The following is a 25,097-nucleotide window of genomic DNA, read 5'->3' as shown; positions in this document are numbered from 1 at the left end:
CTAGTCGAGTAATACTTGTGGCAGCTTCCACAATTCTACAATTCAAGTGGGTGAAGTCCAAGTAAGGAAAAATAGATTGGCGAGAGAAATGCAGCAAAGACGCCCCAGGTCAGCATCGTTCTAATCCATTGGCCATGGCAGCCACTAGCATAAATACCATTCATTTATACATTCATCAGGAGCAACGGTCAAGTAAGTGTCATTTGAGATTGATTCACAGTAGGTTGTTGTTGCCTCATGGGTAAGATGCCGAGCCAGCAGACGTGAAAGGTGTGTGAATGTTGTATATATTTGAGAATAGATGAATGATGGACAAATAGAACATAAATGAAAAAGAGTAAGTATAAAATGAGTAAGTGTATTAGAAGGGAGCTATCACATTAAACAAGGAGCAGGGACTAGTCTGCATCTTTTATTTTAAATTATCTACTTTGGTGGGCGGGGTACTCTGTCACAAACGTTCACCATAATACAAGTGCATTACAGCCTCTGGCCCTTGTAAAACAGCCACGTTTTGATGGAGTATACCATCAACCAAGTTCTAAATAAGGCCCCTGCTTTCAAAGCAATTAGCAACAAACAAAAATGAGAAGGGAGATCAGCATAAATAAATGTAAGCAGATAGGGCTGGTGTTAGTGTTGTGGTTAGAATCAGGGTAGGATGAAAGTTAGATTTGGGCTTGGGATGAGAGTTAGGGTAAGGATAAAGATAAACTTACAGTGTTCCCTAGGCTTCATCGGGGGGTCCGGGTCAGGATTAGAGTTGAGTTCAGGTAGGACTGAAAACCAGGCTTACAACAAGGGATCATTTTAGATTCAGGGATAAAGAATGGTGTAGAGTTAGTTATAAAACTAGTGTTAAGGTACAGGACATAGTTAGGATTAAGGCTAAGGCTAAGGTTAGTGTTAGGGCTAAATTAAGTATTAGGACTAGGGTAATTTTCAGTGGTAGAATTAAGTTTAAGGTTAAAGGGTGAGGATTTAGAAAAGTAAAGAAAAAGATCTAATTAAATGTGAAGTCAAATCAAACGATTCAATCTAATGTATATTTCAGTAGAAACTGACATATTTGTAAAATAAGCTTTTGATTAAAACTTAGTGATTTCCTCATTCTATTCATTTGAACTCTTCACATATATTAAGATGGACAATTTCTATTTGTTCACTTGGAATGGTGTTTTTGATAGCAGACATAGACCTGAGAATGAGAAACAATGTTTCGACTTTATTAACTGAGGAAGTTTACGTGTGATCACTGATTTGCTTATAACCCGCACACCTGAGTACTCCTAATATTTCTTATACAATTTTGATATCCATGAATAATATATTAATCAGGGTGCTACTTTGTTTACTGGCCAGTTTGCAAAGAACACTGAAGATTGAGACACAGCAATGTTGCAATTATACAAAGGCGTGTAAAAAGTGCACTTTGTATAATTGCGACATTGCTGTGTCTCAATCTTCAGTGAAGTTTACGTATGGCCACTCCAGAAATGTCACCTAAAGTTAGATCTATTGTCACTATATATTGTTTTTATAATACATGAATAGCTGCAGACTTGTCCGGGTAAAATGCCTTTATTTTTTGGCTGAATGAAAAACTAAAGGGGTGAAATAAGGCATTTTCGAATTATGTGTCTACTACTACTCAAAATTGCTTTGTATCGAAATCTTTAGTTACAACTCAAGAGTGCGCTGGAGAGCGCAATGGTAGAAGACGGTCAATATGTTATCGTTTTGCGGGTTTTTCTAAACCATAAATGAAATAGTTTTACAATTGATAGCACTTTGTACTATGGCCATAAAAAACAGACCCACAAACTTTCTAATGTCTTATACTCAGGAAGGTGGCTGCAACATGGACAATATGTTCCAATTGAGAAAATGGTCACCAAACACAGAGCAAAGAATATACATTTGTTCATTATTCCAAATGAGACTTTCTCTTTTTTCAAAATACCCAGTTGCTTACGCTAGCCAGACTTGTACCTAATCATATTGCTTGTTCATTGTCTACACTCATAATAGTTTTCATAGGAGAACAGATTTGCTCAGGAGGAAATATGAGTAATGTTCCCAGTCTTGACTGGTGGTGGTCTTGAGAAACTTGCTTCAGTAAATAATTTGTTATTGTTGTAGCATTTTCAAAATATTTTATAACTAGTGTATTTAATGAAGCATAGAGTCATAACCAATAAACAAATTATGTTGTATTTGGAGCGAGTTACCTAAGTCACTTAGAAGTGTAAATAATATTATGAATAGTTAGGCCACATTTTCATGTAATACACCATTATTTTTCAAATGCATGGAGTTTCTAGTGTTCATTCAGCTTGCTCCTGGTCATTCCCCCTCCCAATCAGTGTCCTGTTGCAAAGCTATCTCTCCCTTGTTTCCTGTGAGCATCAAGTGAATGACTACAATTAGTAATATACAACATTTTTTTATTGTCATTTCCAAACCAATACAGACATACAACATCGTGAGCACTTCGTCAACATCTTAATATCATTTAGAAAGCAGCATGCGCATTACAGCAATTTAGATCATATACATTTTAAAATCCTAGCGCTATAACTCAGATGATCTGCTAACGAGTTGTCGTTTCTTAAGTGTCTAATATTCCGTACCCTTTAACTAGTGTCTGGTTTCCTGGAGCTCAAGTGATGTCCTACGTGTGTCTTTGGTTTTCCACTGTGCCCATACCCCTCTGGGACTCTTGGTTGGGGTTCTCGTCCTGTCCACCCTGCACTTCTGTATTAGTTATCAGATACCCGCGTAAGGGGTCCCAAATGTCTTTTGGCCTAGAGGATGCTGTGAGTGGTTCCACATAGGTTAATATCTGTTCCTGCCAAAAAAGAAGGTCCCAAATCCATTCATTAAATTTAGGTGCCTGCCCTCTGATCCACTAGCATGTCACCCTACGCTTGGCCAGTAATAACCCCAGCCCCACATACCGTTTGTATGCTGAAGGTATATCTTCTGTGCATCTCAGGAGCGCAACTACAGGCGACTCTGTTACTGGTGCTAGGGTCATCTGTCCCAAGGCTGCAAAGAATTGGCTACAATAAGATTTGATTGCCACGCATTCCCATGCAACATTTAGAAACCCTGCAGCTTCCTGCCAGCATCGGTTGAAAGCAACATTGTCACATAGTTTGAATTTGAATATTTTAACGGGGGGTGTAGAATAATCTATGAAGATATTTAAAATATATGCTGCACAGCCGGCTGCTCGCAGGCAAGTTTCCAGTTTGTTGACATCAGTCACTCCATTTGTCTTCACCAAGGGGTTCACCCAGTTCCTCCTCCCATTGCATCCGAGCTGCCCCCCCAGCCATCTGAGTTGCTGTCTGCGTGCTATGGTATATAAGAGATACAACATGTACGGGGTCCGTACCTTGTAAAAAGCCGTGAAGTGGGGTTAGTGTAGGTGTTTCGTTACGGAATTCTGGAGTACCCCCTCTGCACACTCTGTCTCAGTCTAACATATGTCCAATGCCACGGGGTCCCTGTCTGAAAAAAAAACTGTTCCTTAGTGCGGAAAACCTCATTTACATAGAGATCCCCCCATTTAATAATGCTAATTTTATCTAATAGTTGGCAACATCTTAGGTTCTAGTTACTTCTAGATCGGGGTGGCGTGCCACCGGGAGCAGGGGCAGTATAACAGTATCCAATCTTTTCGCAATTTTTTGCCATGCTGTGACAGTGCATGCCACAGTAGTGGAGCCAGTATCTCTCGCTTTCCGCTGTGTAGCTATGAATCCCGACAGTGGCGTATGCTGCATATAGCATTGTTCGACCGCTAAATGTGGCGTATATGCAGGGGGCATAAACCAACATGTTGTGTAAGGCCTGTGCACTAAGATAATACAGTTCAAAATGGGGGCCTCAAATCCCCCTTACGCGAAAGGCAAGGTCAGGAACTCCCATTTCAGTCGAGGTTGTCCCCCCCCCCTTTGGCGAGCCCTATCATTTGTGTTTTCAAGGCCTTAAAGAAGGCGTGTCCCGGAGCATGAGGGATATATCAATGTATAAAAATGTTGCGAAAACTTATATTGGGCATGGAGCCAGTGTTAGTGTAGAGGTGTTAACTTTATGAACAGTTGGGTAAGAAATTTTTCATTTGTGTGGTACATCTCTGGAGTGAAGTTGCTGAGGGAGCAGGTAGAAGACTTATCTTACCTTAAGAAATGGGTTAGTGCTAAAGATTGATTTTTCTATAAAGCCTTCGGCTTTCCGTTTTTCAAGGGATTTGATGTATTTTTTTCTCTGTCACTATTTTCTTCATGGGTGACTTTCCCTTTTTCTCCAAGACTCTGTTCATTTGTTTTAGACTTGCTATTGGGGTACTGTAAGTGCTCTTTATGAGTTAAAGACTTTTATCTGTACTTCTGTAATTTGGCATTCATGGCAGTTCATTAGATTTTTCCCAGTTCCACATTTTGACTACTCTGTAATAAATTCACTTCCTGCCCTATTTTTTTCTGGGTGGGTAGAACTCACTGAGTTACCTAAAAACTCCATGAGATTCCGCACAGTTCTGCAAGTCGGCGGAATTTAGCATGTTGTGTTGCTCACGCTATGAGCTTGTTCCGCACTGTAAAATCAGCATGAATGACACCACATGGTGTGCTAGAGGGCGACGCTTCTCTATGCCAATCGAAAAGATTTTTCTACTCGAGGGGCAGATATCTCATCATGAACGATAACGAACTGCCGTGACTGCCCGTGTTGAGAAATCTGGCCTGGAGGCATTCTAGCGATCGAACATCTCACTGGGGACACAAATTCTCGTTTCGGCAACTTAATGTTGGTAAGCCACACGCGAGAAGAAGTTCTGCCACGTGGCGGTTGCCAGAGTTTTGCCAGAACTCCGTGCTCCGAACTATGCATGCAGTGGGTAAAACTTCACCTGCGGAGCAGAATTTTTCACCCATCCCTACTATCTTTGGTGCAGAACTATGTCCTTTTGTATTCCAATATTTTATTCTATTTACTCTGCTAAATTGTGTTTCCATGATGAGGAGTGTAGTCTCTAACCGCTAGATCAACTGGAGACACCGGAGTATATTTATTTTAGGTAAAAACCAGGGTGATCAAATATTGGGGTTTAGGCTATTATTGGGGTTCGGTTCTCACACTATGCATGTCATTTTTTGTTGCAAGGATATACAAAAATAAAACCAAGATTAGAGCAGAGTCCAGCTGCATGGCATCTGGCACCTGGGTCTTAACCCCTTCGATGCTGGTGACAAAGCCAGCTCGTCATGGGCGTTACCTGCGCTGCGCGCATGACGAGCTGGCTTTGTCACGTAACCCGCGATTTTCAAATTTCAGCGCGCAGCGGGAAAACCCGCTAGCGCGCATGCGGTTAAAGTATAGATAAGATCTCTTTACTGAGCACTGAAAAATTCATCCCAGCCATATGTAAATGGTGCACAACACAATGATTCTCATCAGAGTGCTGTTTCTGTCTCTTACAAAAAGCGGCTCCTTTCTCCATGTTAAAGGTGCCTTTTTCTGGGATTCTCTACTAATATGCAATGATGTAAACATCTGTTATTGAAAGTATCATTTGCTGAATGTTCGAGTTTGTTGGAGCATTGCAGGGCAGAAGAGCATTACTAAACGCTTTATCTACTTCCTCAATCTTTGATGCACACATTTTCTTTTTATAGATAGATATAGAAATAATATTGTTTAGCTGCTGTAGTCACAAGTCTCTGCACAAAGGAGAAAAGCTCACCAACCTGCAATCAAATCCCTAATCCATCTTTCCTGGAGGCAGTAATTCAATTATTGTTTCAAAACTTGTACATAATATTTTTCAGTTTATTCTCTCAGCCTTAGAGTGGACATCCCTGTGTTAGAGTTCCTTAAGCAGAAAAAAATATTTGTCATTTTTTTTTGTGCATATTGTTTAACCATGACACTTTTGAACACTTCGAAATCTAAAGTTTGAAACCAATGACCAACGAACGAAATGCCCAAGAAAATATGAGAGTTACAAGACCAGGGTCGTGAATGCTACATAATGATTAGCGACCGGAAAATTGTCCCTCAGGCATGACCCTAATTATTACCAAGCACAGTGGTTTTCCTAATGCACAAAGAACAATTTCAAATAGTTCCTTTGCCTACAGTATCAACACAAGTCCACACATCTTCAGTGATCCCATCCTCTTGTGTTGACCCCCCTAAATCATCCAATCATCCTTGAATGAGAGTTACTTGCTTTAGGGGGCTCAGTGGCTGGTACTGCTTGTCTTATTGATTATCCTCTGCTTCAATCATTCTTCTGTTCTTGTAACCTCTAGTCTTTCCTTGAAGATGGCATTCTTTTCACTTTACAGTCAGCAGTAACACAATGGCTCTTTTTGTTCATTTATTTTTAGCCATGAGTTTTAGTCAATGGCCTCACATCCTTGAGATTATGGGAGGACATGTTTTTCTTTTATGTTGCTCGATTTCAGCCTCTGCTAGGTTCAGGGGGCACCCAAAGTGTGCCCCGACATCACACTGAGGATTTTACACCTCCTCGCCAGGCTATGCGGGGACTAGAGGCTGGTTCGTATGTGCGTATAGTGAAGGCTACAAGCCGTTATACCTCAACACCTGGGTGAAATGTCTACTGACCTTGTAGTAAAGTCCACTCAGTCCCACATTTCAGCTACTACCTCCCAATCCGAAAGTACGCTGTGTGAGCAAATATCTGACAGTATAACATGGATGTGTGTACAATGTGTGGCTTCCCAGATCAGGGCTAGGCCACTTTGATAGGAGCCCCTGGGGCACAGCCATCGGTGTTTACAATGAGTGGCTTTGGACGCCGAAGATAAACCCTGTCCTGTTCCATTCGGCTTGCCCTCCCTCTGAGGAGTAAGCCTTACAAGAAGCCTACACATCAGATCCTCAGTTTTGGTTGGCTAATAGCTTCTTATAAAAGAAAACATCTCACTTGATGCGAACATGGAAGTTGAACACAGCACCTATCAACAGTATAACGCGGTTATAATAACCAGCTGAATTCATAGGGATCAAAGAAGGGAAGCGAGCAACTATTGCACGTCTTCGGCCTGAGATTTGTTGTGGCAACTAATTAGTCCTGGGAAAGATCTCTCACTGACAGCAGTATTGGGGCCGAATCCATAATATTACTCGAAGTCGTATTCAGACCTCTAGGGATCTGACAAGAGCAACAACTTTGGAATACCATGGAGTCAAAAGTCCAAATAGGGGATTTAGTGGTAATCCTTTCCTGGTGCAATAAACATGCTTGTACTTATATTTCGACTTCAAAAATGCTATAATCTACGAGTATGTTGTGTCACAATTTTGTTTAACTGATATGCCCTTTCTAAGTGTAAAGTCATATTCTTTTTATAAGTAATACAATTGAATGGATAACATTTTTTATTGTGTACCATTATGTTATCATACAGTATCTTACCTATACCTAAATCTTCTAACATCTCTTGGTAAAAGTCTTCACGTCTCACCTGCTTACACCTTGAAAATTCAAATGCTCAAAACACAAAATTTTGTGAAAAAAACTACGGGATTTGTCAGCTTAAAAAAATATTAGTGGAAGTTTAGATCTTGGTTGTAGCATGAACCTTTAAATGAACTCTCACACATTGAAATGGGTATAGAGACAAAATATCGACTCCAAAATATCGACTGGACATAATATCGAGTTTTAAATATAGACTGGACAAAATATCGACTGGACATAATATCGACTACAAAAATATCGTTTTTCAGGTAAGTGAAGTAATATCGACTGTATAAAATATAGATAGCAAAAATATCGATTTTTTAATAATATATAATATTTTATAGTGTATTTTTATGTAATAATATGTGTGAATAGTGTGTATTAATGTTATAAAATATTTTATTACATGAATTTTGTTTTGATAATAATTGCGTAATGTAATTCTGTAGCGGGTTGTGGGTTTATAGGGGAATAGGGTGGGAAGTAATTTAATAATAATTAATTAATTAATATATGTTTGTTAATATTTTTAATTAATAATTAATTGATAATTAATTAATATTAATTAGTTAATTAATTAATATAATTTTGAATATATTTTGTATTAGTAAATAATTGTTAATTAATTAATTGTAATTAGTTAATTACATTAATTAGAGTACATTTTTTATATATATAATTTTGTGTTATTTTTAAGTAATTAATTTTGAAAAAATAATATTAATTATTAAAATAATTACACCTAATGTTCTAATATATTTACTTTATTGTTATTGTTAATTAATAATTAATTGGTAATTAAATAATATTGATAAATTTTGGGTAAAGGAGCATTTTTAGGGTTCAGGGTCAGTTTTCAGTTCATGGGTAAAGGGGTATTTTTAGGGTTCAGGGTCAGTTTTCAGGTCATGGGTAAAGGGGTATTTTTAGGGTTCAGGGTCAGTTTTCAGGTCATGGGTAAAGGGGTATTTTTAGGGTTCAGGGTCAGTTTTCAGTTCATGGGTAAAGGGGTATTTTTAGGGTTCAGGGTCAGTTTTCAGGTCATGGGTAAAGGGGTATTTTTAGGGTTCAGGGTCAGTTTTCAGGTCATGGGTAAAGGGGTATTTTTAGGGTTCAGGGTCAGTTTTCAGGTCATGGGTAAAGGGGTATTTTTAGGGTTCAGGGTCAGTTTTGGGTTTTTGGGTAAAGGGGTATTTTTAGGGTTCAGGGTCAGTTTTGGGTTTTTGGGTAAAGGGGTATTTTTAGGGTTCAGGGTCAACAAATAAGATTTTAAAAAATTATTTTTATTATTTTCATTTATTATTTTATTATTATAATTTAATTTAAGTCGTTTTAAGTATATTTTAGTAATTCAAATTTAATATTAATTTAATTTAACACTGTTTTAATAAAGTCGATATTTTTTACATCTATATTTTTGTTAACGATATTTTGTACTCGATATTTTTGTACTTACCTGTTTGTAGATACAAACTCGATATTTTGACTGTCGATATTTTGTCCACGATATTTTGGCAAATCGATATTTTGTCAGTCGATATTATTTCAGTGATCCATTGAAATGCAAGGCCAAGTGGATCTGCCCAACCACATTTTGAATCACAACAGTTAATGTGCCATTTCATTTATCTTTCAATCCTTGGTAGAATGCAAATATTGTTGCATCACCTGGCGGGGACTCCACTTTACTCAACGTTGTTCTTCAGGTCATCTGAGAGGTGATTAGTGTGGATTCTTTGCCTCTTCTAAGTTGGAAATTCGTTTTTCTGTCTTAGAGGAGCTTGCCTTCTTCAAGAAAAGTAGAGATCTCACAGAAAGCTACAGTTTAAATTAAGTTACTGAGGAGAGGTCCATTGGATATTGTGCTGTAATTTCCAGTCCAACTTTTCAAGTTCTTTCTTCTTTGGCATGCAGCAGAGGATGCTAGCAGAATGCTTTTGAATATGTTTGAGAGGCTGTGATGTTGAAAGCTCTAATTAGTTCAACTGTTTCTTTTGGATGTCGCAGTTACAAATATTTGGTTGTGTGTTTGTGGTATGATTTCTTGGGGGAACATCCTTTACAACGCGGATGTTACCCCTCAGTGCAGTTACGACGCGTCTTTTACAACGCAAGTCGTAACCACGACTTGCGCTGAAGGGCGCTCTAGGCTAAGGAATAGTAGATTTACTATTCCAACACCTTCCCTACTGTATGTAGGCTGGTGTTGGGATAGTAAATTTAACTATTCCTAAGTCCAGCACCCCTACAAAGCTAGTCGTGGTAACGACTTGCGTTGTAAAAGACGCGTTGTAAAGTACCGCGATGTAATACATTGCGTGGTAACAACGTACATCCGATTTGGTGAGATGGGTAAGAGAAGACTGACCTCTCCAGCTTCCAATTGAAAGCATGAGTCAAGATGTTTTCATTTTTTTTTTAATGAGGTGCTGTATAAGTTGGATGTACCATGTTACAACGCATACCGTTACAACTACCTACCATTACAACGCGACCATTACAACGCATACCATTACAACGCATAGCGCTTTGGGGTGCTGGATAGTGGTAAGTATAATTTACTATTCTAACTCCAGTCCCCGTGGACCCTAGGGAAGGTGTTGGATAGTAAATTATACTTATTCCCTATCCTATAGCGCCCCCCAGCGCAATGCGTTGTAATGGTATGCGTTGTAAAAGTCGCGTTGTAATGGTAGTGCGGAGTAACAAATGCGTTGTAACAGGTGCATACCGTATAAGTTGCAATGTGTGGTTGGGGCAGTAGAGGTGCATTCTGTGTTACAGAATTCAGAGACAAATGGCCCTTAGCTGGGTGTTCTGTATTTGAGATGTAATGAGAGTATTAAGATCTTGTGGCTTCCTTGACCACTGCTTTGTAAATGCTGAACTGTCATTGTAACTGATTTTTTTTAATGTGAATGCGTTTTTTCCAAATGTCTTAGATGTGTTTGTCAGTTTTTGGTATATTTACATCCAGAGTGAACCAGCCAGCCTTCCAGTGATGGGTAGTTTTGCAAAGCTTTGAGGGCCGCCTCTGTACCGAAGGCTGTAGATAGCGATTAGTAGGTTTGTTGTATGGACATCATTGGATCCTAGGCCATACTAGGTATGAGTTCTGATTAAAGGAGTCTTATTAGTAATCTTCTGTGGTCGCTGTGGGAGGATGAAATTGAAAATGGCAATGTGTTCATTGCTTCAGATGATAGTTTTTTCCTGTGACTTCCGGTGACTACTAGATAAACCATTTTTGGGAAAAGATTGCATTGAGAGTGTGATCAGAAAAGTGGGTAGAACCTGTGACTAGTTAAAGGCAGTAAAGTGTTTCAGGTTTAGGGAGAAGGAATGAGATCTGGCACAGCAAGGGTTGTCGAACCCAGTCTTGTGATCTCATAAAATACATGCAGAGTTCTGGGTGTTAATTGTAACACCCCAAATGGAGCCTAGGAGAGCATCGGAGAAGACTGGTTGTGTGAAAGAGGTTGATAGACGAGAAGAAGGGACGCTATAAAGGCAGCAGCGGGTAAGCAACAAGTACGGATTCCCATTCCACATCCTAGTGTTCTTTAATGTTGGAGGTCAGTAAGGAGATTTTTAGGCCACTGCTAGTCCTCCTCCACTCTGTTTCTGAACAGGGTTAGAATTCCTCGAGAGACTGGCTGGTCCATGAAGTATTGGTGCATGTCTTTTTCTACACAGATTTCAGTGAGAAAACGTTTGGACAAAGCTGATACCGTAGAATAACTTTCCAGACAACACAGACCCCTTCCCACAGTGTGATCAGATGAACTGGAGATTCCCTCAAGTAGACCCAGTACTACATCCAATGGCCAGAAGATTGTTTCTACATTGTACAGTCACTTCAGTAAGAGGGTTCCCAGTAGAGGGACTTGCAAGTTAAGAACTGATGGGAATCATAAAAAACATCTTACTGCAGTTCCCATTCAGGGGTTACGGTTCTTATGTCAGAGAGAAACTGATGTTAAGTCAAGCTGTCTATATGGAATAACCAGCATATGACTGCAAAGCCTTGTCATTTTGATAGGGGTGCCAGGGGGAAATCATGATGGACATACAAGTTTCAACATTCCCTACAGTGTATCATCTACCCATGTCAAGCTTTATTAGCCTCGCCTTAAAATCTGGTATCCTTAAGCGTCAAGGCGCTCAGAACACGTACTGTCTTGGGTATTTGGCCTTCTGTGATCTTGTGGTGTAATCAGGACAACACACTGAAAGACTTACACACCCTGTACCTATGCATAAAGGAAACACACCCTCCTAGAGGAAGGTTTGCTCCCACAAAACCCTCGCTAGCAATCTTTCAGTATTCCTGCCCCTCCCTCATTCTTGTTCTTTGCACCAGAATTAACCAGGGCTGTTTGCAAACTTGTGCTCACAAACTCAGTGGTTATCACTGTCCTGCTGTGCTAACGTTCCAGGCTTTTGACTTTCTGTTCCCTCACATTTCCTAACACTTCCTTTATTCGTCATGTGCTCACAGTTTTCATTCTTTTCATTTTTCACCAGTTCATACATCTATTTTATGTTACAGGTGGTTTTAACAAAAAGGCACAGCTATTTGGTTTGCATATCTCATCGTTTTTCATCCTTATGTTGCTGTCAGTAACACCATCAGGAGCCTATAGTGTTAAATGTACTTTGGTTCCCTTCTGGGGTGGGATGAGTAAATTGCTGGCATGTCTGCATTTTAGAAACAAACACGTTTTACTTTGACCAATGTGTGATCACTTCCTTTCAGGTCCTGGTTGGAGCACTGTCGTTCAGCTGCTGGTGAATGATTACAGAGGGTTTAGTGCTTTCCTTTTCAACACGATTTTAGGTGAGTTGCCTTTTTGATATTTTTTGTGCTTTCTGCATTGTAATGTTGATGATGAAGGAGGTGTGAAGCAATTCATAGCTATGTGGCTATTTTGTTAATTTCCATTTTTTTTGTTCTTTCTGTATAGTTGTGCAAATAGGAAGTTGCACTTCTGTCTGACTCACTGGTTTTGTAGCTACCGACTTGTAACACACAAACTCACCTTAAAGTTACCACAGACTTTTGTAATAAATGTTCTACCATTTCCTAAAGAGATGAAATCACAATAGGCAAGCTTGACGTTATTGAATTGCATACATGTATTTCATAAACAGATGTTATTATTCCCATTATTTTTAAAGGCAAAGAGAGGCAACAAGGCTAAAAAAAAAGGCACCCCCCAGTATAGTCACTTCTGTGTCGCAGTTTGTGTATTGCCCACCTCAAACGACCAACTGCCACATGGTCATAAATAAAATACAGTTTCAACCAAAAGATGAGAGGCAATACAATCTTAAAGAGATTTTTCAATGTTCAATAATATTCCATTCACTGTATTTCCGTGTAAGCAAAACAATTCTTTATTTTAGTGTTTGTCTAAAACAAGTAGGTACAGCCAATGTGTTTCGTCCTACAAGGGCTGCTTCAGGGCAAGGTATTGAATTATCACTTTCTTTAAATCCTAAACGGAAACACCAGCATTCTGTCGCACTTTGACTGCTTCTTTGTCCTTCAGGGAATAAGTATCCATAATGTATCAATAGAGGTAACAAGTGTTCGTATTGGGTTAGTCCCATGTCAGAAAAAGTCATCCGATAATGAAAAACCCAGACCTCAAAAGTTGATAGTGCTCTTGTTGAGCAATCCTGCAGATGTTTTGGCACTTCATCGCTTGTTGAGCGATCTTTTGTGGATACTGCTTATCGAACCCAGGTGAACCATACAAAACGAAAATCAGAGACATGGAAAAAAAATTACAAGACATCCCAACTCCCCTAATCCCTTGTCCCATCCTATTGCCTCGATAAATTCTACTTTTGATAGAAGTCAAGATATTTCAGCTAAATTAAGGGCTTGAAACGTTTTTGTTGCAGTCCCTTTAAAACAAGGCCCAAGTATCTATTGGGTTTGGGACAACGTCTTTCCTTAATCTGAAATTTGAATTAATCTGAATGTCTGAGGAACAATTTGAGAAATATTACCCCATGATTCTCTGAAGCACCTGATCGTTGCTCAGTATTTTGTATTTTTTTTGTATATATTTTTTATTGAGTTTTTAAGTTTCACATTTCTATTTCAGACAGTTGAGACATAGTGCTAGAACCTGTAGCGACAAATTCAATAATGTTTATAGTCTTAACGGCGTACTTTTCATATGCTTCTGCAGCGGGTATGATGATATGTCGGAACGTGCATCTTACATTTGTCTGGCTACGGCATATATGGCCCATTACTTCATATGTCCTTTACAGATTTGTTACATTGCGGGTAATGTGTTGAATTTAGTTCGGCTTAGGTTCATCTGACATATTGTACATTTGATAAGAGAAGGGGGGAAATAAAACAAGAGAGACGTGGTATAAAACTTGGAAGAGAGCTGAAACAACCCCGCATGGCTGCTGGTATTTGTGTACGTGCATGTCACTTTATGTGACCCTGTTGGTTGCCTTGGTAATTGGTGTCTGGTGCGCATGCGTTCCAGCTTGTCATTGCACACCAAGGGACAATGGGTCTAATGTCTATTAAGTATTTAAGGGTGTTGGACACATGCGCAAAGATACCCCACCGGGTCAGGTGTTTGCAAGGGCTGATCTGGTTGATCCACTCACTGTTGTAGCGCCGCCAGAATCGCTTCCCAACTTGTGGAGATAGGTATTTTCCTGAGGCCCAGGGTTTCTTCACGTTGAATCGCTATACTTTCTGCTCTGGCCCACGCAAGGGTAGAGCGCCTCCAGGCTTGTATATGCGGGGGTTCAGGTGCCTTCCATTTTTTGTGATTAGCCTCTTGGCTGTCACCATGCCCAGGTCTAGGAACCTGGAGGTGACTTTAGTGTTTCGTGTCCTGTGGAATATATGTAGCCTGTATGTTGGCCAGTCAAAAGGTATCTCTCTCTCGGTGCAGGCACAGACCATGGCCGCTACCCCCTCCCAGTAGGCGCTGAGACTGGTGCAGCCCCAGAGCATGTGCACCAAGTCTGCATCTACAGCAGCACACCTGGGACAGGCTGAGTCAGCACTGTGAAAGTATCTTAATCAAAGTTTGGCCCAGCACTCAATAAGTGAAGTATGAGTAATGATTGTTAATGACCCATACTCAAGATCTTCCCAAACAAAGAAAGGCACTGGTAGATTTTGATTGTAGGTACAAAATTTCTTTCATTCTTTATTGAAATACAAATTCTTAAAATTCACGATCCCCAACTGATTCTTCTTTTAGAACCGGACGACCTCACAGAAGCACGGGAGATACATTTCCCACATCACTGGCTGTTAAAAGACTGCACGTGCTAATCAAGTCTTTTTTAGGGACATCACTTTGACGTATGTAATTGAGAGAGTTACATTATATTGACTTACTCTCCAATTATGACCTGCTTGAATTTTTATAAATACCTCATCTCTAGAAATTCTTGACTACAGCAAAGAAGTCCACATGAGGACGAAACGTGTGGGATATCATGATATTCTATATGGTGGACCAAAGGGAGCAGCGCGGGGGATCCCACTATTCTGTCTAGACGTACATGTAGGTGGTGCACTGCTGAGTAGTGTGAGTAGATCCGAGCCTCCGGATTGATTGCGCTCCATATGTCGAATAACGCCCAGTGTGCCAGCCAGTCTGTGAGAACCTATGCGTTGGACGTTGCTGCAGTCCTGGACAAGGACGGGAACGATCTGTCCAGGTCTGCATTGAGCACAGAATTAAAGTCTCCCCCCAAGAGCCAGGGGACTCCTCTCCACCCTGCTAGAATTTTTGTGAGGCCTTCGAAAACTGTGGGTTGACTGACATTCGGGGCATAGATGGATCCAATTAGGATTGGTTGACCACTGAGCCTCCCACTCACAAGTGCATATCTGCCTTCGGGGTCGATTAGCGCCTCTTGTAAACGGGACCCCTGCTCTCACCCAGATGAGGGCGCCTCACGTGTGTGCTGAGTAGCTGGTGCCATGTATTTGGCCCCTCCATCGGTGTCGGAGGCGCCCCAGTTCCACGTGGGACGTGTGTTTCTTGGAGCAGTGCTATGTTGGTGGATCTGCGCCGTAGATAGGCATAGATCGAATATCTACGTGAGGGCGTGTGCATACCGCGCACGTTCCATGTGACTACGTTGACCTGTGCCATGTTCCTTTTTTACGTTTACCAAGTCGGCTTTGGAGGGGGCAAAATGCTGTAGTTCCTGGCCTGCGGGGATGTGCTCCATCTCAGTGCCACTAAAAACAGGCTACATGCATGAACTAAACTATGCATAACTATGAGGGCGAGTTCCGAGTGGAAGTTCGTCCAAACTGTATTGCCCAACCTAGGGCTAAAAACATTTGTCAAACTGACGTGTGGCGTGTGGCGTGGGTGTGTGTGTGGTGTGCCGGCGGTAGAGAGTGGTTTGCCCCTTAATGTTGTGTTGTGGTTGTGTATCTCCTCAGCCTGTCTGCAGTGCAAAGCAAGAAGGTGCCGGTCACGTATGTCCCCTAACATGGTGTTTGGTATGTGATGGGCATAGCCGTGTGTGAGGCAGCGCCACGCTGTGTAGAAAACAGTGACATATTCAACATATTATGTAACACAACATTTTGTCGGCACAACAGGTACTTGCGTGGGTTATGCTCAACAGTGCACAGGAGGCCTTGGGAAGAGTCATATATTGTCAACGGCTGTTTGCGACGTAACTTCTGGCAATGGGAATTCTTCAGGGTCCTCGAGTCTGGATTGCATGGAGTCCACAGTGGCCGAGGACCTGGATGGGCTCAAGTGGCAGTCTGAATGTTGCATTGCAGTTCCCAGCGTCGGGGCCACTTGTAGTGCTTCTTGCCCTTCCGCCTTCCTCTGTGCCAGGTCAGGGGCCGTGGAAGTTGCTGCGGTTCCAGAGAGGTGTCCATTGTGTCCTCTCCGATTTCTTTTTCTATTGAGTTTTCTAGGTTCTTTGTCCACAGGCGGTCTGGGACCCGTCAATGTTCCTGATTCTTCTAGCCAGTCCCAAATCTCGGTGGGTGAATCGAAGAAGCGCAGCGATCCTTTTGCAACAACACGAAGTCGAGCAGGAAATAGCAATGAGTAATTTAGACCAAGGTCGCGGAGCTGTCTTTTCACGGCTGTATATGCACTTCTTAGGCATTGGACTTGCGCAGTATAATATGGAAAGACCATGATTTGACTGCTTCCTATCTTTATGTCTGCCAGCTTGCGGGTTTCGCTTAGGATCTCCTCTCTGTCTCTATAATTGAGCACTTTAAACAGGAATGGGCATGGGCTGGCTCCCGGCTATGGCTTTTGCGCCGGATGCGGTGCGCTCTTTCGACCATAAAGTGAGGAAACAGGGTACCAGCAAGTCTCTGATCCAATGCTTGGCATAGTCCTCTGGCTGTCGTCCCTCTTCACCCTCCAGAAGTCCCACAACACGAATATTGTTGTGGCACGAGCACCCCTCTGCATTTTCTATGTTGTCTTCAAGGTCGTGCACCGTGTCTATTAAGTCTTGGAGGGCTGTGGTGTGGTTTTGTGTGACTGGTTTGAGCTCCGCGAAAGTTTGTTCCTGGAGGCGCACTTTGTCCCTGAGTTTGTGGTGGTCAGCCTTCAGAAGGGTGAAATCTGAGGTAACCTTGTCAATTTTAGACCCCAACGAGGAGCGGGTCTGTTCCAGCGCCAATCCTATCTTCTCCACCACTGCCAGAACAGAGTCCAACTTGGCAGCGAGCGTTGCACGTGGCATTTCTGCGTTTGTGTCGATCTCCACCGTTGTCGGTACCGAGCCGCCAGTCCGTGTATTTAGTTGCTGGGTGTTGGTGCGTAGACGGCCATTACTAATTGCTGTGCTGTCGGCATCGTTGCCAGTCTGTGTAGGTGCTATCAGGGCAGGGTAGGGGCCTTACTGGTACAGTAGGCTCAGTCGCATGGAGGAGCTTCCTATGTGGTTTATGAGGCTGACAGTTACCGGGATGTGCTTGTGCAACTTACACACCGTGTTTTATCGTCTGGTTACCGCCTCTACCTTATGTGGACGTAGTGAGGCCTGATCAAGTCTGTTTTTCTTTTTTAAAAAGGGGAAGGTAGGACTTCCCCGGTGCCTGACCTCTCCGTGCCCTAGCTATGGGCCTGCTGGCCTGTGGGCGAAAACTTAGTCATCTCTGGGCACTATCTGGCAGCTTATGGTAAAGTATACGGAGACGGCGGTCTTACTGTGCACGCTACTTCTGTGTCTCCATCACAGTGGCGTGGTGCAGCTAGCGTGGTGTAGGCGCACAGCGCCCCCTCTCACCAGTGCCCCTCTCGACATCTTAAACAGATAGCCTAGGCCCGATCCAACCTCCGGGCAAGTCTGCATCTGGGTAAGTTCTGCACTGTTTTTCCCACTTTGTCTGCCCAGCCTCGCGGCCCAGCTCAGGCGGCGACTGTCCGCTTCTACTTTGTCTTGCACAGTCGTCCCAGAGCGGCTCAAGCTGTATTGGCGAGTTGGGCCCACTCACGTAGCACCAATCCAGGCGAGGAGAAGGGGGAGTTAGGGACAGGCAGTCCGCTTCAAAACTCATGTAACAGCCTCTCCCTATGGCTCCACAGTTCAGATCCAACGTGTTTGGTGTGTTTCTCAGGGGTAGCTGGGCCACCTTTATTGTTTCCCTTTCTCACTGCCACAGTGGTGCACGGGCGGTCTAGGCGCACAGCATTAGCTGGCATGCACTTTCCTCTTGCAAGCTCTGGCTGAAGATTGAAAGAGAGGTAACAACTCTGACAATTGAGGGGCCGATTCACAAGGGGCCTCCGCACTTGTGGAAGAGGCCTCACATCGTGGCGGGGGTCCCGCTCTCGTGGCAGGACCGCTGTACTGCAGTAACCCATCGTGGAGGTCCCGCCACTGGTGTGGGCCCAGTCACAAGTGCTGGCCCCGCCATGAATGCAGGGTGTTCACCACGAGTGCGGGAGGCCCTTTGTGGTTTGGCCCCTGTGTCTATTTATGCTATGTTCTTGCTTTTGCAAGAAAAATGTGTCCTTGTTTTGAGTGGAAGAGAATCCAATAATTATCTTCTGTCGCATTGGTTGAAGACTGGACTTTTGAAGATTTATGATAAGTCCTGAGGACTTCAGACGTCAACAAAACTTTTTATCACAGGACTTGGCCTTTAAGAGAGAAGAATAAGAGATAACCCCGCCTTTGAGATAAGGTCAAATCAACACTCCAACATTTGTGATGAAGTATCCCATCCACCAAACTGTCAATCAGGCCTGTAGTAATGGACCTAACTCATGCTGAAGACCACTCAAGGTACCAAGATGACATCTTCAGTTTACCATAAATCAGGGAAGTGCAGCCCAAAAAATACAGTTTATCCAGATTACCACCTATTTATCACAGGGACCTCATTTAGTATAATACAGTACTGTCCTATTATGAATATGAGAAGACTTCATAATAGTATGGCAGAATTGTGCCCTATCACTACCAGCTTTTTACTGGTGGTGTCTCTGCTTACCAAATGCAGAAAAAAGTGTTTCAGCAAGCTATTTCCAATTATATGCACAGAGTATTAAATGTGCAGTAATAATATGTTTTTTGCAAATGAGGGAATGCAGTTATCTCATCTGCAGTATTATGACAGATTTAGCAGGTCACATGGGCCCGAGTGTGGGGTGTGATGAGAGTGAGGATGTAGAGTGTTTCACAAGAAGCATGATACTTCACATTGAAGTATGGAGTGTGGGGAGTTTTCCGTACGTGAGGGTACAATATTGCACACAGAGCAAAGTGAGGAAACAGGGTACCAGCGGGGAGCAAGTCTCTGATGCAATGCTTGGCATAGTCCTTCGGCTGTCGTCCCTCTTCACCCTCCGGAAGTCCCACGACACGAATATTGTTGTGGCTCGAGCACCCCTCTGCATATTCTATTTTGTCTTCAAGGTCATGCACCCTGTCTATTAAGTCTTGGAGGGCTGTGGTGTGGTTTTGTGTGACTGGTTTGAGCTCCGCGAATGTTTGTTCCTTGAGGCGCACTTTGTCCCCGAGTTTGTGGTGGTCAGCTTTCAGCTTGCAGTAACCCATCGTGGAGGTCCCGCCACAGGTGTGGGCCCAGTCACAAGTGCGGGCCCACCGCCATGGATGCAGGGTGTTCACCACGAGTGCGGAGGCCCTTTGTGATTTGGCCCCTGTGTCTATTTATGCTGTGTTCTTGCTTTTGCAAGAAAAATGTGTCCTTTTTTGAGTGGAAGAGAACCCAATAATTATCTTCTGTCGCATTGGTTGAGGACTGGACATTTGAAGATTTATGATAAGTCCCGAAGACTCCAGATGTCAGCAAAACTTTTTAGCACTGAACTTGGCCTTTAAGAGAGAAGAATACGAGATAAACCCGTCTTTGAGATAAGGTCAAATCTGCACTCCAACATTTGTGATGAAGTATCACATCCACCAAACTGTCAATCCGGCCTTTAGTAATGGATCTAACTCATGCTGAAGACCAGTCAAGGTACCAAGATGACATCTTCAGTTTACCATAAATCAGGGAAGTGGGCCCCACACGATTTTGGAAGAAACACACATAATTTACTGAACACCATTTGCAAAACTGCTGCAGAAATGTAATAGAAAATATGGATAGGAAATCCTTACATTTAGATCTCCGTTTTTTGACAAATTTAGAGTGAGGGAGGAGAGATAAGATGGTGTCACAGGAAGGAAGGAAGCAAAATGCAGATTGGGAGATGGTGTAATGTTAGAATATTATGAATAATTGTTGAATCCACATGCTCTTTTTGAGATTATGTGTGTATTTATGGGCATGGTGGTGGCAACGAAAACAACTGGGCAACTGGAGCAGCACCAGCAGTGAGAATTAACAGATGCACATTTTTGCTCCGATGGCCTGTTGCATACATTTCTTTTTCAATTGTACTGTATATCTTTTTTTTTTTTTTGTTTTTTAAAACCTTTATTGTAGCATTCAATAAAAATACAAGTATGGGCCTACAACCGCGGGGGCCGGCCGCTAATAAAATTAAAATCTCCAATATCACCGTACATCAAAGCTCATCAGCCGACAATCCCGAGGTCCGGCAACGATTCAGGATAAAGCTTGTATTTAGAATGCACAGCTGGGTTCCAGGATGAGACAGAGGTTTCATTTTATATTTTATACGAGAGGATCAGGTGCTATACAATCAACAGAATGCGGGGGACAGGGTAAAAAACAGGATATGCATGAAGTAATCACTATAATGGAGAATTGGAGCCGGAGCATATAGATCTGTACGAAAGAAAACACAATATACATTCCATATTGCTCCGACACTCAGAGCCTGCCCACCCAGGAATCAGGATATCATACGAGCATAAGCACAAAATACGAGCACACAATAAGAATTTGTTGATTCGTAGCTATACTGATCCTTAAAAAGAGAGAGGAAGAAAGAAAGAAAGGCCATAGAAAATAAAAAAGGCAAAATAAAAAAAAAAACTCCAACCCCCCACCCTGCACCCCTGCAAATGGCTATAGCCTGACCCCACTAGCAGCGTGCCTGTCGCCCTAATAACTGAAACCCCAAAGGTAGGAGAAAGAACGGAGGAGGGTATATCCGTGTGGGCTTCCGGCCCCTTTAGACCCCCCGCCTGAAACAGCCACCCCCTATCACTAAAAGCAAGTTTAAGACAACAATATAAATGAAATTAGAGGGTACCTTGAGACACCGCCCAGCCTCTCAGAGCAAACAATTACAAGTCCAACATTTATGAACGCCATGCCAACCATTCCCGACCCATTCGATCTCAACCTTGGCCCTTCTGAACAAGAACACGAACACCTCCCAGCGAGACCCAATGGCACACAAAGAAGCAATAAAGAGGCAGAGAGTCATCAGAAAGCAGTCCATGGCTACCAGCAAGCAGTGAGTCCACATGAACTGTAGACGCAGACAAACTCTCCCTCCTAGTTGAACAGTCCCAATGTGTCTTGCACAGGAGTCGCAGCGTCACCAGGAAAGGAGAAGATGACCACAAAAGAAATAGAAAGTCACAAACAAAAGTCTCCGGGGGGGGGGAACGCCTGACGTTATCTCCAAAGCCGGTGGTGGTGGAAGGTTCAGCAACACCATGACATCCTCAGGAACACAATCTCCCAGGGCCCCATCTGATGGATCCAACGCTTGCTTCCTCACGGGGTTCTCGCACAGAATCAAAATGGCCGCAGTATGAATGGCTGTAGATTCCTGTTCCAACGATAGGGCCGGGCCCGGGTCCACCCGGAGCATCGCAGATAAGCTCGTGTCCAATTTGCTCACCAAAGTATCCACATGTGAGCGAAATGCCCAAAGTTCTGTCAGTATTGACCTCAGTGATGGCTCATGCACCGCTCGGTTCATAGTTTCATGCCCGACATCAGTCCCAATCACCTCCCCGGGTGAATCTGGCATCCTCGGGGGGGGGGACAGACAGGACCACGAACGTGCAAATGCGAGGGGTGACCAGTCTTCGTCCGCAGCCACGGTCAATCCGGCGAAGGCCGCAGGCCAGAGACCCCGAACCACCGAACCCCGGGGAGCGTGAACCGGGCCGCGGGACGGGGGCCCCCACCCGCAGCCGGCAGCAAGCTGACTCACCCCTCGGTCGATGCTGAGCGATGGAAACAATCGCTGCTAATTTCGGCCTGAATTAAAGCCTCCACTCCGGTCGACCGGACCCAGCCCGATCCTCCTGGCCGATGTTGTTGCACTACAGCCCGGCTGCGAAAGTACTCCAGGCCCCGGCTTCACCGCTGGAGTAGGCCGCAAACCTCAACTCGATGGAACTTCGTCAAACAAGCCGATAAAAGTATCCGGATTTCACCATCGGAGTGCGGAACAGTTCATGCACACAGAGACTTGGGGTAAAGTCATCTTGCTTGCTGACGTAGCTCCTCCTCTGTACTGTATATCTTTATTTGTGTACATCAACCTTCTCTCTTCTTGTTTAACCAAACACTATAAGAGGAGAGGTAGTGCAGACTGGAGAACTCAGTGTGCCCCTTACCCTATCCTCAAGCATCCCCAAAGGTAAATCCTACCAACGCTTGTCAGTCTGTCCATGGAACCACTGGAAGTTAAACAGGACAGCAGCATGGTTACAACATCTTCAAGTGAGATAACTGGAGATTGCCAGACACCTTGGATACAGCCTAGGAATCATAGACAACTTGGAAGTTTAATTTTTTGTCGTGTGGCAAATTGTATTTTTTTTTTTTAAACCTTTATTGTTGCATTCAATAAAAATACAAGTATGGGCCTACAACCGCATGGGCCGGCCGCTAGACAAATTAAAATCTCCGACATCACCGTAATGCACAGCTCATCAGCCGACAACCCAAGGGTCCGGCAGCGATTCAGGATAAAACTTGTATTAGAATGCACAACTGGGTTCCAGGATGAGACAGAGGTTTCATTTTATATTTTATAAGAGAGGATCAGGTGCCATACAATCGAACAGAATGCGGGGGGACAGGGTAAGAAACAGGATATACATGTAATAACCACTATAATGGAGAATTGGCGCCAGAGCATAAAGATCGGTACAAAAACCCACAATATACATTCCATGTTGCGCCAGTACTCGGATCCTGCCCACCCAGGAATCAGGATATCATAAAAGCCTAAGCACGAAATACAAGCACACGATAATAATCCGAATGATTCGTAGCTATACTGATCCTTTAAGAAAGAGAGAGAAGGAAAGAAAGGCCATAGAAAATAAAAAAGGCAAAATAAAAAAAAAAACTCCAGCCCCCCACCCTGCACCCCTGCAAATGGCTACAGCCTAACCCCACTAGCAGCATGCCTGTCGCCCCTAATAACTAAGCCCCAAAGATAGGAGAAAGAACGGAGGAGGACATATCTATGTGGGCTCCCAGCCCCTGTAGACCCCCCGCCTGAAACAGCCACCCTCTATCACTAAAAGACAAGTTTATGACAGCAATATAGAAGAAAGTAGAGGGTGCCGTGAGACACCGCCCAGCCTCTTAGAGCAAACAGTTGCTGGTCCAACACTCATGAAAGCCACACTAACCCTTCCCGACCCAGTCGATTTTAACCTTGGCCCTTCCGAACAAGAACACGAACCCCTCCCGGCGAGACCCAAAGGCACACAAAGAAGCAATAAAGAAGAAGAGAGTCATCAGAAAGCAGCCCATGGCTACCGGCAAGCAGTGAGTCCATAGGAACTGTAGACGCAGACGAACTCTCCCTCCTAGTTGAACAGTCCCAATGTATCTTGCACAGGAGTCGTAGCGACACCAGGAAAGGAGAAGATAGCCACAAAATGAAAGGAAAGTTACAAACAAAAGTCTCCGGGAGGGGAACGCCTGACAATATCTCCAAAGCCGGTGGTGGTGGAAGGTTCAGCAATACCGTGACATCCTCAGGAACACCGTCTCCCAGGGCACCATCCGATGGTTCCAATACGTGTTTCCTCAAGGGGTTCTCGCACGGAGTCAAAATGGCCGCGGTATGAACGGCTGCAGAGTCCTGTTCCAACAATAAGGCTGGGCCCGGTTCCACCAGGAGCATCTCAGATAGACGCGTGTCCAATTTGCTCAACAAAGTATCCACATGTGAGCGAAATGCCCAAAGTTCTGCCAGTATTGACCTCAGCGATGGCTCATGCACGGTTCGATCCATATTCTCATGCCCGATATCAGTCACAATCACCTCCCCGGGTGAATCTGGCATCCTCGGGGGGGGGACAGACAGGACCACGAACGTGCAAATGCGAAGGGTGACCAGTCTTTGTCCGCAGCCACGGTCAATCCAGTTAAGGCCGCAGGCCAGAGACCCCGAACAACCGAACCCCGGCGGGCGCAAACCGGGTCCGCGGGACGGGGGCCCCCACCCGCAGCCGGCAGCAAGCAGACTCACCCCTCGGTCGATGCTGAGCAATGAAAGCGATCGCTGCATCCTCGGGGGGGGGGGGGACAGACAGGACCACGAACGTGCAAATGCGAAGGGTGACCAGTCTTTGTCCGCAGCCACGGTCAATCCAGTTAAGGCCGCAGGCCAGAGACCCCGAACAACCGAACCCCGGCGGGCGCAAACCGGGTCCGCGGGACGGGGGCCCCCACCCGCAGCCGGCAGCAAGCAGACTCACCCCTCGGTCGATGCTGAGCAATGAAAGCGATCGCTGCCAAATTCGGGCTGAATTAAAGCCTCCACTCCGGTCGACCGGACCCAGCCCGATTCTCCTGGCCGATGTTGTTGCACTACAGCCCGGCTGTGAAAGTACTCCAGGCCCTGCTTCACCGCTGGAGTAGGCCGCAAACTGCTAAAATTCAGAATTGAATCAAACCCTTGTATTGCACGTCACTGTGGAAACTGCGGCAGTAGATGCCAATGGGAAATGTACTTGCTGGCTAAATGTAAACTGTGATTGTCTGCATATCCTATAAGATTTCCCAAGCCTACTGGTTGTTCAAAATTTATCTTTAAAGCCAATTCTTCTAAAATAGGGTATCTAAGAGCGTAGACAAGCGCTCCAATTTTTTAAAGAAATTATATATTTGGATGTGACGTGCAGTAGGAACATTTTTCTTAGAAGTTAAGGAATTTTT

At 43.7% G+C, this 25,097-nt stretch overlaps 1 protein-coding gene across 4 annotated transcripts in view; it reads left to right on the top strand.

The window, feature by feature from the left end:
• The window catches only part of HCK (HCK proto-oncogene, Src family tyrosine kinase), a 216,870-nt gene that overhangs the window by 71,934 nt on the left and 119,839 nt on the right, over positions 1-25,097 (top strand). For all 4 annotated transcript variants that reach the window (XR_015297624.1, XR_015297623.1, XM_086932677.1 and 1 more), the window contains exon 2: positions 12,267-12,347. The gene's annotated coding sequence lies outside the window, so the exon portion shown is untranslated. The remainder of the gene's footprint in view (positions 1-12,266; positions 12,348-25,097) is intronic.

The sequence above is a fragment of the Lissotriton vulgaris genome, chromosome 7, assembly GCF_964263255.1.
Source record: "Lissotriton vulgaris chromosome 7, aLisVul1.2, whole genome shotgun sequence".
NCBI lineage: Eukaryota > Metazoa > Chordata > Amphibia > Caudata > Salamandridae > Lissotriton > Lissotriton vulgaris.
Note: the sequence above shows the minus strand (reverse complement) of the source record. Positions and strands in the feature narration are given on the sequence as shown.